The sequence below is a fragment of the Leptidea sinapis genome, chromosome 9, assembly GCF_905404315.1.
Source record: "Leptidea sinapis chromosome 9, ilLepSina1.1, whole genome shotgun sequence".
NCBI classification, from domain to species: domain Eukaryota; kingdom Metazoa; phylum Arthropoda; class Insecta; order Lepidoptera; family Pieridae; genus Leptidea; species Leptidea sinapis.
Genome location: NC_066273.1, coordinates 13,777,028 through 13,790,836, shown reverse-complemented (window position 1 = coordinate 13,790,836; position 13,809 = coordinate 13,777,028). Strand labels below are relative to the sequence as shown.

General features: G+C 35.0%; 1 protein-coding gene across 1 annotated transcript in view; it reads right to left on the bottom strand.

Moving 5' to 3' along the window:
- The window catches only part of LOC126966177 (uncharacterized), a 104,255-nt gene that overhangs the window by 56,421 nt on the left and 34,025 nt on the right, over nucleotides 1–13,809 (bottom strand). The window lies entirely within an intron of this gene.

The window sequence follows — 13,809 nt, the reverse complement described above, 5'->3', positions numbered from 1 at the left end:
ATGTTTTATAAGAAAAATGGATCTGTAGTAAATCCTATTACTCCACATCTGAATATCTTAATGATCGGACAGCCTGGGACTAGATTGTGATTATTTTATAGCGATAGAAATGACTGTACAATATTGTATATTTATTGAAAAGAGCGCAAAAAAAAAGAATGCTGGGAGAGTTTCTTGCGCCGCTTCTTCTCTCTCAGAGCGCCATTTGTTTCCGAAGCGGTAGTAGTATCTAGTATATTAGAAATGACATCAAAAAGAATTCTAAAGGAATCAATTTTGAGAAAATAAATGCCATTTATGCCTTTTATTATCTGTGGACCTAACACGTCGATGACGTCACATCGTCTCTGTTACGGTGTGCAAAACAAGTATCACTAAGATATTATTATTACGAATAAATAAACAACGATTAAATTTGTCAGTATTATAGATTGATGTATTGTGTTATGTTTTGATGCTGATTATTATTACAATAATGATGAAAAATGAGTGAAAGTATCTGTTTTAAGTTAAAAGTCAAAACGTAACAATGTCAACTTCAAAAGTAAAACAGTGATAGCATGAAAATATCTCGACATGTACCAAACTCTCGTTTGTCCTTTTCCATAAAAAAACAGAGTCTACAAATCCGATAACAATAACCAAAAAAATCAAAACAGTCCGATACAGAATATTTCCGACAAGTTTTATGGTGATACTATAGCACTCGGTGCTATGAACACTACATAATTATGTTACACATACCCTTAAGTATTATTTGTAGGTTGCCAATGCTTGCTGTTAGTTGTAGTAACCACTCCAGAGCTATTTAAACTACCATTTTGATTTACAGTTAAACAAGTTTTTTTAGGCATGACGCATTTGTTTAATATGAAATTCAGAAGAGTTATTCCTTTAGCTTGTACTTTTTTTTTGTTGGTACATTTATACAGATAAGTATTCAATTACAAGGATTATAAGCATATAAACTATTTGCACCTGTTAAAATATTACAAAATAGAACGTATTACATAAATTAGGAAAATTTCGTTTCCATTGGTTATATCTTGGAGGAGGCAAATGTCGAGAATGAAACCCTGATGTTTGATGATTGATTAAGGCGACACTAAATGCCAGCGATATGAGTTCACGGCTTCCGGCCCGCCATCTATGTAACAAAGCCAATATTTTCATATTTCTTGCGTGGAAAACAGTTTATATGCTTACAAGCCTCGTTATTCATTACTAATCTGAATAAATATACCTACACAAAAAAGTAAAGCTATAAGAATAACTTTTCTGAGAGTTGTACTAAAAAAATGCGTAATGCCATGCCAAAAAACTTGTTTAACTGCAAAGAAAAGTGGTAGTTCAAAAAGGCTCTGGAGTGAAAACTATAACCAACAGAAAGCATTAGAAACCTACAAATAAGACTTAAGTATATGTGTAACAGGATTAAGTAGTATTCGTAGTTTGAAATGCTATATTTTCACCAAAAAACGTGTCTAAAAACCCCTTGTTTGCATGTTTTCTGCTTACTCTTCGCCTTAAGAGATTTTTTAATGTAATCCTATACAAAAACTCTCTCTCACGATATAGAAGAACTGGCGCAAGAGCTTGGGAGTTTTATTTTTTCTATACTAGATGGATGTTAACTGAAATAATAAAATAATAATCATAATAAAAGCTTTGGGATGAGCCACAGTGCAAAATCATTCACAAAACTATATTATTATCAAGTCACAATATTTCGGATCAGGCTCGTTTTATTGCTGTTAGTGAACGACATTCAGGGTACTGGCTTCAGGCCACTCCTTCGACTAACATAGGGACGCTTCTGGATAATTCCAGCTTCTCAATCGCAGTTGGTTTACGCCTGGGTATCCCTAGAACAGTTCCCCATATGTGCCGCTGCGGAGGCAATGTAGACAGCCTTGGTCACCATGGCTTATCTTGCCATCGCAGTGCGGGCCGTCTTTCCCGCCATGCCGCCTTAAACGACGTCTTGCGTCGGGCCTTTACTATCGTCAACGAGCCGGCTATCCTAGAGCCGAATGGAATTTCACGTGACGATGGTAAAAGGCCTGATGGCATGATGTTGATTCCTTGGAGTCATGGAAATCCGCTGGTGTGGGATGCGACTTGTCTGGACACGCTAGCCCCCTCTCTTATTGAACATTCATCTATAGCGGCAGGTACAGCGGCGAAAACTGCCGAAAGGCTAAAACGGAGGAAATATGCATCACTCGGTGATGGATACATATTTGTTCCCTTTGGGGTGGAGACGATGGGTCCTTGGGGTTCATCGGCACAAAAACTCATAGCAGAGTTATCCAGGCGTCTAACCGATTTAACAGGTGACCCAAGATCTGGTACGTACCTCTGTCAAAGGATAAGTTTGGCCATACAAAGAGGTAACGTTGCCAGCTTCATGGGCACCTTACCTCCCGACAGCGTTCTTAATGATATTTACTATTTGTAATTAATTAATTTTATTAGATTATATAGTTTTATTTCACTATTATTTTTTATAATATAAATAGTGTTATTAATTACTAGCTGACCCGACAGACGTTGTTCTGTTCATAATAAAAAAAAAAACTCTTGCGGGTGGAATTTCGTAAAATCCGTTCTTAGCTGACCTCTACTCGGCGAATGGAATATTCCTACCAAATTTCAAGTCTCTACGGCTTATGGTTCCAGAGATATCGTGATGAGTGACTATATACGTGGAAATATCTTATATTATATATAAAATAGATAAGTCATATGTAAATAATATGATTACAATAAATTTTAACATTGTTTAAAAAAAACTGAAATTAATTTCTTGGTGTCAATATTCCCAACGAATCGTTAATAAAGACATTTAGTAAACTTTACAATCTTTAAAATTTTGGAATAGTTGTATTTTATAAATTTCTTTGTGCTAGTAATATTTTTACTAGAATTCGTTTACTCTTAGACATAAATATCCATCCCTACTCTGTGGTAGTATATAACAACATTTGTGCTAAGCGCCATCTTGTGTCAATAACATGACTATAGCACACATATATATATATATATATATATATATATATATATAGCACATTCAAAACGCGTGTCGAAACTATGTAAAAATTATTTGTAGGTCCTTACTGCTCACCACTGCCGCTATTCAAGTGCGCTTTACGGAAATTTCATTCGTGGTATCGTAGGTATATCTCTGGTAAGGTAAATATCCATACCTACTCTGTGCTGTTAGTAATATTATGCGCAAAAACATTTAGCGTATCAACTATCAGTTCAAATATTTTTATTATCAGTAACTTCGATCAACAATAGATCAGTAAACAGGAAAATGTTGCGGCAAAAATAAGGCGTAGACTCACGTGAGCTGAATTTGTAATATTATCATCAACCATCCGTAAAAATACTTTGGGTGTAAATAATGCGGCACACCATAAATCTCCATCTTTATTCTAACTTGAAATACAAGCTTTTTTTGTGTAATTTTTTAACCGACTTCAAAATGGAGGATCACAATTCGATCGGTATTTTTTTATCGGAGAATTATGATCCGATTTACGTAATTTTTCGAAACAGAATAGATGCCATTTGGTCCCATACAAATTTTATATAGTTTGGCCCAGCAGTTTTCATTTTATAAAAATTTTTGTGTACCTGGATGATATAATTATTTTTTGTGTATGGCTCTTAAACTAAAAAACTACTTTTAAAAAACCGACTTCAAATACTGAAAAGTATCAAATAACTAAAAATGTCAAATAATACACCTCTTATGCAAACCTTTACCTTTAATATTGCCTTTAATGTGCTACATATTGATAGCTTTGAAGTCGGTGCCAAGCCAAAGGTAATAGTAGGTACCTACACTCGCCACGCGTGACTTTGAGTGGGATATCTTCGTCTAGAACAAAACAACCCAAGCGGACAGACACGCGTGGCCAGACAACCTTAATAATTATAGTATACAACTTGTATATAATATTAAGTTTTATTTTGTTTAGGGCTTGTCACCAACTTATAACCTATCAAAAGGTAGCACATATAAATAATAGTATGTTATTAATATTAAAGGTAAAGATTTGCACAACAGGTGTATTATATTACAATTTTAGTTATTTTATATTTTTCAGGCGGCAATTCATTTTGGTTAAGTCTAGCTCAACCTCAAGTTTGTCATAGATTGGTCATGTTTAGATGATTTTTGAAGTGAAAACTTCTTTAGCCGCGTTCACGGACGAGTAAAAAAGGACTCCGTGTCACCTTACATAACAGTGAGGCACCGTAACAAGCCGGTAAACGTGTAAATACATATACCCACGCATACACTTACACTAATACAAGCCCATCGGCCGCCATTATGAGATTTGCCATCGTCTGTGACAGATTAGTTTGCGTCGCAATAAAATATTTTAAAAATGCCGTTGTGCGTTGTGAAATAGTGTAACAACAATAATATAAAAGTATTTATGGATATATGATTATTTAAGGGAGAAAAAATTATGTAACTGGTATACCCCGTAACCTCACACACGCATAAAGGGTTCTGCACTTGCTAATATCACGGCGCGGAGTCCTTGTGTTTTTAATAGTCCTTGGCCGCGTTGGGCACTTTTTGGAAAGGGAAAATCTTACGGGTTGGCGTCACCGACATGTTCATGACTGGCGCACGCTTTAAATAAGTAGTTAAAAAAATAAATATAAATATATATAGCAAGGCAGTGAGTGAGTATGATCGGATTCTGTTCGGACGGAATTTTAAAAACCAAATAAAAAAGGATTTAAAATAGGTAAATTTTTCAATTGAATGAAAAAATAGTACATTCATGTATTATAAAGTGGTGCACAAATCATATGGATCGTTGTCCAAAGGGGACAATTGAAAATTGAATCCCTTTTCACGTGTAGACCAATCACTTAAAAATACAATAAGATATATTTTATTTGAGGGATGGCATTATGCATTCTGTAGTAGCTCATTTTACTAACTTTTTATAATAGAACTATGATTTATATATTTATTTACAAATAGATTTGTTTTTACTACAAGATGTAGTATCACAATAGTTGACGTCTTATCTATAGTAATATTATAAAGAGGAAAGATTTGATTGTTTGTTTATTTGTATTGAATAGGCTCCGCAACTACTGAACCGATTTCAATGAATCTTTCACTGTTGGGAAGCTACATTATCCCCGGTTGATATACATTTTCAAAAAAATTAGGGATCCCTACTAATAGTCCAATAATGTAACCCAAGATGTAAAAATATGTACGCGAACGACGTCGCGGGGTATCAGCTAGTTACTTATACATAAAATTCTCGTGTCCCTGTGTTTGTTACCAAACTCCTCCGAAACGGCTAAACCAATTTATATGAAATTTTGTGTGTATATCGGATAGGTATGAGAATCGGCCAACATCTATTTTTCATACTCCTATTTACTAGGTGTGACCCCACCCCTACGTTTTATTTATTTTTTTGTCAATTTTATTTTATTTTAATTTTATTATGATTCAGCATTGAAAAATACATACAACTTGAAATTTTCACCCTTCTACGATCAACCCCTATTTTTTAATCACACATATTCTGTACCATCCACAGATTCGCAATAGGGTTTGCAAGATGGCAATAGAATACAATAATTGTAGTACGATAATTATGAAGAATAAAGAAATGCCTATGAAACACAAAAGGAAAGTATTTAATATGTGCATACTACCATGCTTATTGTACGGTTGTCAGACATGGGCATTGACAGAGCAACTAGCCAACAAAATTAAAATTTGTCAGAATGGAATAGAAAGAAGCACAATAGGAGTAAAAAGAAAGGATCGTGTGAAATTAAAAGCAATTAAAAAGAAGACAAATTTTAAGAATGCATACAAAACATTCAAACAATTAAAATGGAAATGGACAGGTCATATGATAAGAGAAAAGACAGAGAAATGGGTAAGACTAATAACTGAATGGCAACCACTAGATAGCAAAAGAAATAGAGGTAGACAGCCTATGAGATGGGAAGACGACATCAAGAAAATAGCGGGGCAAGTATGGACTCGTATAGCAAAAGATAGGATTTGGAGGATGCCTATGTCGGAAGACAAGCTGTACCACAGTAAAAACCGTTTGCCAATAGCATTTAGAGGCACTTTTTTACTATTTTAGTACCTAGTATGTAAAATTTGTACAGTAGTAAAGGCTTTTTTATTTATTTATTTATTTTATATTTGGTAGGTCTGAGAATCGGCCGTCATCTATATTGTATACCCTAAAAATTTAAATTATTGTTTTTTTTTATTAATTGAATCGGCAATACAACGTTTGCTGGGTCAGCTAGTATATAATAAAAGCTAAAATATATGAGACTGAAATATTAAATTTGCCATACGCAGGCTATGAAGTAATTATAATTTAATTCAATAACAGTTCCCCCGTCTTTATAAATCGCGATGTATTTAGGTTAATCTTGTAAAATCGTTTCAAAGCCTGAAATGCGAAGGCATATCAAATTACAACTAGACTTCAAATTTTATAGCTATAGAAATAAGGCCTGTCATTTACTACGGTAAATTTGGGTTGTAAATATTAAAAATCAGCGGAATTTAATGAAAAATTATTTAATGAATGTCCTTCATTTGCTAGTAAGAAATAATGATGACGATAAATAGTGGGGACAGATTTATTATTTGTATCATAATTTATGGACGATGTGGTACTCGAACCCACGCCTTTCGGGTTCCGTCCGAGCGCTCTTACCAACTGAGCCAACTGTCCGTCGAGTGACGCATCGACCGAAATTTTGATATGTCTTGTTCAACTCTCAGGTTGTGGCTACATCTACTTAACAATTGATAATCTACTCAACCCCAATATCTGCATATTAGAAAATGAAAGTGATCGGACGGAATCAGAGAGGCGCTGGATCGAGTCCCGCATCGTTCATAAATTTTTGTTACAAACTTATTTGTATAATGATTCCCAGAAGTGAGGAATATCACTTTAAAATAACAAATTAGTTAGAGATATACCAGGCTAATGATAATATCAAGCTAGCATATAAATGATTTAAGTTTTCTTTAGTGTTAATTCCGCCAATATTTTTCTTAATACAATTCGACACGTGTTTCGCCTCTACACGAGGCATCCTCAGGACGTGTTGTCTCGCCAAAATCTGGCACTATAATTATGGATTTCCGCAAAGTAACGCCTACTTCAATAAATTTTCAAGCTAGCATGTTAAAAAACAAAAATACCATAATACAGGAGCATGGCGCGTGGACCAGCCATCGCTGCTCTCGTACGTATATTAGGTTAGATAACATCCCACCCCACAACGCCGCATTCTAAAAAGGAATCCTTATGAGGCATTGATTTTAATGTAATAATTTATTTCCACCATGGACAAACCATCTGTGATTACTTAATATTATAAAATTGCAAAGCAGGTGTCGGTAGAGACACTTCGCCGATATTACTTTTATGCTAATATCTATTGACTTGAGAGCAGTTCAAATACTCTTTAGGGCCGCCTCTTTGTAGATTTCGCTGGAAATTCTGGAATTGGAATTGAATTTGGAATTAAAATTTTATTTGTGTATCTTGATGGCGGAGTTTAGTTTGGATAAAGTGCTCCATAATATGACCTTACAAAAAAATACAAAAATTTATTTATAGTATTATCCGTATGATAAAAAATAAATTCTTAACAATATGTTATGTTTTTAAAGTGATAACCCTCATTTCCGGCGTTCCGGAGGTCGTGGTTTCGAATCCCGCATCGTTCATAAAATTTTGTTTTTCTAATTTTATTTGTGTATTAATCCTAGAAGTGAGGGTTATCACTTTAAAAACATAACATATTGTTTAGATTTACAAGAGCGACATCTCAAGTCAATTTCCTAATATGCAAATATTGGTTGAGCAGATCAACTGTATAGTAGATCCTGTCGATGAAGCCACAACCTGAGAGTTGAACAAAGCAAAAAGAATTTTATAACGAGGCGGTACTCGAACGGTTAGCTCAGTTGGTTGGAGCACCGGTACGGAACGCCGGAGGTCGTGGGTTCGAATCCCGTATCGTTCATAAAATTTTGTTTTTCAAATTTTATTTGTGAAATAAATTATTGCTCATCTTAAATTTTCATCCCTTTGTCTGTCGTATATGGAATCAACAAACGATTCCATATATTTTCTTTTAAAAGATAATTGTGTGTTTTGACTAGGTGAATAGGGCAACCTCTAGGGTGGTTCATTGTTTTGATGTAAATAATTTATTGCTTAACGAAAAAAAGACAAAATGTATAACCGCAAGGATAGTTTAGTTACTTTCGTAGTGGACCTAATGGTATTCTACTCTAGAGTACTGATGCTGATATAAACACCATCTTTGCGCAGGAGAAACGGTCGACTAGAGCTATTTACCAATTTAACCCATGGAGAAAATTTAAGAAAATTAAATGCTTTTTGTAGCAAATCCATACATATATGGATAACTCTTATACATTCATAAAAAGTGGCGTTCAAAGAATACACATAAGGTACTATTACATTAAACACGTCTCCATAAAATTAGTAACTCGTTTACGGGCCAGTGTATCCGCTTATTCATAAAACTTCCTATTATTATTCAGTACCTATCAATATGTAAATTAAAAAAATTCCTTAGTAAAATTCTGTGTATAAAATGGTAATACCCTTTCTACGAAAATATTTGATTATTTGGATGACAATCATTCTTGGGGTCAATACTGTTCAACATCAGTTAGCTTCAAATAAGTAGTATAATATGAATAAATGACGTTTAAATTTTTATCTACACCCATGCTTTAAATCCTCTATTAATGATTCTGAAACACCCAATGTCGTAATAACCATTACATCATCCTGGCGGGGTTTCGAATTTTCTCTTGAAACTTTTTCTTTAAACAATGAGCGATTCAAGTTTTGACAGCACACCGCCGGATATTTTAAACGCTGCAAAATACCATAAAATTCAAGTGAATTTTAGTAATTGCACTATACAAAATGTAAATTACTACTAAAATTAATAATTCTTTCATTAATACTTAGTTTATTTGTATATAATCAGTAAGGGATGATATTAGGTTACTACGAGGGCTGGCTGTTTTAATGTTAGCAATAAGCTGTTTCAGAATCTTTTAGAGGATTCATATTCTGGGTGTAGATAATACTAATAATTTTTATATTTTGTAACTTTCATTTGTTGAGTAAATGCTTTAACAGTGATTCTAACGTAATACCTACATTATTCAAATTTGTCTTTATTATAACCCGAATTTCAAGAGTTCTGTTTATTGTGGTAAAACAGAACTAACATAATTATTTTAACAATTATATTATAAGTATTAATTATGTAATTATTTGTCTTATATACTGTTACACAATAGATTCATTGCTATTTTCTTATAATTATTATTTACTTTGTAAGGAGAATCAAAAGTGTTGTTTTTATTTAATTCCGAGCATTTTCATATTATTTATTTACCTTTTAAACCTTCTCTGGTCTTCCACAATTAATTTAAGACCAAAATTAGCCAAATCGGTCCAGCCGTTCTCTAGTTTTAGCGATACTAACGAACAGCAATTCATTTATATATATATATATATATATATATAGATATATATATAGATATATAGATAATACACTTTCATCGACCAATTGTCACAGTAATACCATCAGAAGCAACATCCAATGTAACTATTACCGAAGTAACTAATGAAAATAATTGAGTTGTCACGATTTTTAAGGAATTTTTGAATTTAAAAATTTGTTTCACATCTGCCCGTGACGGCTCACAATTTTTTTTACTTAACCCAGATTCCTTCATATATATATTTTTCATCATAATCAGCATCATAACACAACACCATTACATCAATCTATAATACTGATAAAATAAATCGTCTTTTATTTATTTATAATAATATCTTAGTGATGTTTGTTTTGCACACCGTAACAAAGCGACGGTGTGACGTCATCGACGTCAGTTCCAGATATTTATTTATTTAATTATTAACGGCCGTTCCCAATATTTAGTCTCTCTCTTATTTGAGATAAAAATCGTAACTATCGTTGACTTTTTTGTCCCAATAAACCGTCGATAAGACGGTAACTCACCTTATCCGTACACGCTGTCTGTCAATGCGATAGAAGCTTGTATGTAAATTTCAATTCACGCGTCCCAATATAAGGCGATAAGAATGACTTTTTGGGTATATTGGGACAGCTTCAGATTATTGACAGCTAATTACTGACAGTAGAAGGTAGTGATTTATCTCTATCTGTAGATAGTATATTGGGAACGGCCGCTAGAAAGAAATAATGTATCCTACTTGCAGAATAAACAATTGAGTTTGAATTTGAACCACCCTTTCCAAATAATAATAACAATCCTTGACACTTAATAAGTGACAACCGTGTCGCATAAGATTTAAAATCATAAAATATGTTTCTTTCATTCATATTCATTTGATGTTGACCTGTTTCCTGCAGCAAGACAAATAGCCTAGCAGCCCAATTAATTTACAAACGGCTATTTCAAAATAGTTTTCTATGTTGTTGTACTTTTATATAAAGCTTGTATTGTCGCGGATGTATTGTTAAAACTCATTTGTATTTTGACATTCTTCTAACCTTTTATTATGAAAGAGTATAGTTTAATTCTTAGATTAAGGATTGGTCTCCGTTGTGCTCCAACTAGATACCGTAGGCGTAGTCGCAAAGCGCGGCACCTAATCACTTTCTGAATTATTGCTATCAGACATATTTGATCGTTTACTATCTATATATAAAAATGAATTGCTGTTCGTAAGTTTCGCTAAAACTCGAGAACGCCTGGACCGATTTGGCTAATTTTGGTCTTGAATTATTTGTGGAAGTCCAGGGAAGGTTTAAAAGGTGAATAAATAATATGAAAATGCTCGGAATTAAATAAAAACAACAATTTTGATTCTCCTTAGATGTGTCCCCCGTCGTTCAAAAACCAAATTAAAATAATAGTTTAAAACTCTCAGGAAGTTTGAAATAAAATTAATTTTAGGTAGCTATAGTAGGTAGATGAACTACAGTTGTTAACTATCTATCAGATTATTTTTATATAGATTGATAAATCTTGAGAATTGTCAAATAAAAAAAAATCTGAACCTAACCGCACCACAAAACAAAACAAAAAACATAGTATATCAGAAAGCTTTAAATTGATTAACAGACTGTATGGTAACTGTGTGTGTCTGTCAATATCAAATTGATACCTCAAAAATAGCCATTATTTCAGAAAATCTCTGTTTTGTAAGTAAGCAACATCATGTCTTATTAATCGAAAATAATATCATACCGAGCATTTTTTTCATTTGTTTTAATAAAAATAGCCAAAAGTTAAGGACTGTTATTTATATCTATATATATTTATATTTATAATATCAATGATATGCTGCAAATCAGCAATATTCATTGCTATGCAGACGACAGCACAGGGTATGCTTCGTACACCGGCCGTGCCAACATGTGCCGGGATAGCGTCGACGAGAACCGGAACAAACTTGTGTCTGAAATCGAGACTATGCTTTGCAAAGTCTCGGAATGGGGCCGACAAAATTTAGTCCAATTCAACCCCAAGAAGACACAAGTTTGTGCATTCACCACTAAAAAATCTCCCTTTGTCGTATCCCCTCGATTCGAGAACACTCCTCTAGCTACCACAGCCTGTATTGGCATACTTGGCGTCGCTATATCGAGCAACGTTCAGTTCCATGGTCACTTGGAAGAGAAGGCCCAACTGGCCTCAAAAAAGCTTGGTGTACTTAGTAAGGCGAGACAGTACTTCACTAAAAGCCACCGCCTGCAACTTTAAAAGGCGCAAATTCGGCCTCACATGGAGTACTGTTCTCACCTCTGGGTGGGTGCTCCCCAGTACCAGCTTCTTCCATTTGACCGCATACAACGAAGAGCGGCTCGAATCATCGACGATCAAGTCAGCTCCGATCGGCTTGATTCTCTAGCATTGCGTAGAGATGTAGGTTCTCTCTGCATCTTCTACCGCATTTATCACGGGGAGTGCTCAGAGGAGCTGTTCGGGTTGATTCCAGCGGCCGAATTCCACCTCCGGACATTACGAGCCATCTGCATCGCATAGACGTCTGGCATTCCACAACCGCGTGTTTTGTCCGAATTTTCTTGCCTCGCACAGCCACTTTGTGGAATCAACTACCGGCAGCGGTCTTCCCGAACGGATACGACTTGGGGACTTCAAGAAAAAAGCATACACACACCGGCCTTAAAGGCCGGCAACGCATTTCTTGGCACACCTGTTGTTGCGGATGTCCATGGGCGGTTGCCTCACCTCTCCCAATCCCGTGAGCCTCTTGCCCGTTTGCCACCTCTCATATAAAAAATAATAATAAATAAAACCAGGAGAACATATTATTATATATATATTAGTGGTGGTAGGAATGTATTTCATACCGGTTGAAATCATGTGTCATCAGGAATTAATAGGCAGTTAAGAGGTTCATGCACCATGCAGGTTTCACTTCTGACATGTACGTTTGGTAAGAAGCTGTGATGAACCACACCGGCGCTAGACCATCAAACAGTGACCATCACTTTTCTAGGGGTAAGTTTTCGTTTAGGGCATTGTTTAGGTGCTGAACCAGAATCCAACCAACTTGCTGAGCGCTTGCGGTTATCAAACAGAATCCATTTTTCATCACAGGTAACAATGCGGTTCAAAATTCCTTCATTTGTGTGTCTTTTGAGTAGTGCAAGACACGTCTCGACGCGTACTTCGCGCTGGCGATCATTGAGTTCGTGGGGCAATCATTTGTCAAGCTTTTTTACCTTGGCAATTTAACGCAAATGGACCAATATTGTTTTGACGCTAACGTCGAAAGCTGCTGCTAATTCAGCCGTAGATTGAGTATCATCCGCTTCCACAATCGCCTTTAATTCGTCATTGTTGACCAAAGTCTTCGCACGACCGTGGGGTTCATTTTTCAGGTCGAAATTTCCAGAACGGAAGCGAGCAAACCAATAACACGTGGTGCGTTGGTTTGTAGTGTTACCTCCGTAAACGTCGTTGATGTTGCGTGCCGCTTGTGACATGTTGCTGCCACGACGGTACTCATATACTCGAATATTAATCTATATTAATAATAAAATCTCCATAATTACTCGAATTTTCAACGTATCCATGATGACGAAAAAGATTGAAATGCGATGAAAATGTAACACTAATCAATAAACAAATGGACTAGTCTTGGAAAAAGAATTCCATGTTTTTAAAATAAAATTAATTTGAAATTATAATTCTTAGCCAAATAAAAAATATTTTGATTTGAAATGACCAGTACTGCAGAACGGCAATTTCATAGGTAAAGAAAGACCTATTATTGTGAAGTTAGCAGTGAGACGTCGAGCGTTCTGATTGGTCAATTGTTTTGCATACGCAATTTGCAAAACAATAATCGTAAACTTTGGAACGTGTGTATAATTTTCCGTCTGTAATTATTGTTGAAATAGTGGTGAACAAGGGCCGATTCGGTTCTGGCCCTCGCAAATTATTGTAGCACCTTTTAGCGTTTGTTTAGAACTTCCATTGTCTCGGAACTGTCGGAAGTAGAGTTAGAGTACCACTCCGGAGCGACCGTGCCGCTCCGAGCTCTGCCGAGTGCATTTATGTTCTGACCTACATTGTCGACACGAAAAACCTATCACATCCTTTTAGATGTACAACTTTTACTTTACTTCAAGTTTTCATCCGTTGAAATCTGGTATTGCACAAGATATAACACCTAT